We start from the raw sequence: 882 nt of genomic DNA on the forward strand, positions 1-882 counted from the left end.
CTAGAACATAAAGCACATGCTTCAATCTGATTAGGTGGAGTGAAACTTGTAGGAAGTGGAGATGGGGTTTGTTGTCCTAATGACAAGAGATAATCCCATTTCTTAGATAGCAAGTCAACCTTAGCACTCATCTCAACGGTAGGATTGATCTCATAGAGACCACTGTTCTTTGGTTGCCCAATGGATGGAATCTCAGTCCTAGTTGTTGAAGCATGGTGTTGGGAGTTTCACTAAGGGTCTCAAAAAAGTCGCATGCTTCATTCTCATTCTTGTGCATGAAAGTCCCACCACAAGAAGAATGAACCATTTGCCTATGTCGGTCTCTAAGGCCATCATAAAAGCATTGAACCAATTGCCATTTAGGAATAGCATGGTGGGGGCACTTTCTAAGTAATTCTTTTAGTCTTTCCCAAGCCTCATGAAATTGTTCTCCTTCTTGTTGGGAGAAACTCGTTATCGCTTTCCTAATGCTATTGGTACGACCAATGGGGAAGAACTTTTTAAAGAACTCCTGTTGCATTTCTACCCAAGTGGAAGTTTTAATGTTGTCCAAAAAATAAAGCCAACGCTTAGCTTTATCTTTAAGGGACAATGGGAAAAGAAGTAACTTTAAAGCATCAACTGAGAGGTTTTGAATTTTAACCGTGGATGACACCTCTAAAAACTCATCTAAATGCTTATAAGGCTCTTCATTGGCAAGTCCATAAAAGATGGTAGCATTTGAATCACACTAGATTTGATCTCATATTGAGCCACCTCTATGTCAAGCAACTTAATACAAGAAACCGAAGTATATATCGTAGGAATGAAATGCTCACTCAAGGGCCTCCTTGGAGGCTTATAGTTTGCCATGGTTCTTTGCCTTCTAAGGTTGGCCAAAAT

At 39.9% G+C, this 882-nt stretch overlaps 1 non-coding gene across 1 annotated transcript; it reads left to right on the plus strand.

Annotated features, from left to right (window-relative positions):
* Positions 1–365: 365 nt before the first annotated feature.
* Positions 366–472, plus strand: LOC148999129 (small nucleolar RNA R71). The gene has a single exon (XR_016171014.1). It is a non-coding gene; the product is annotated as a small nucleolar RNA R71 (small nucleolar RNA).
* Positions 473–882: the final 410 nt, after the last annotated feature.

Source organism: Hakea prostrata, unplaced genomic scaffold (assembly GCF_041222555.1).
Source record: "Hakea prostrata isolate BN-2017 unplaced genomic scaffold, UWA_Hpros_2 contig_37, whole genome shotgun sequence".
Classification (NCBI taxonomy): domain Eukaryota; kingdom Viridiplantae; phylum Streptophyta; class Magnoliopsida; order Proteales; family Proteaceae; genus Hakea; species Hakea prostrata.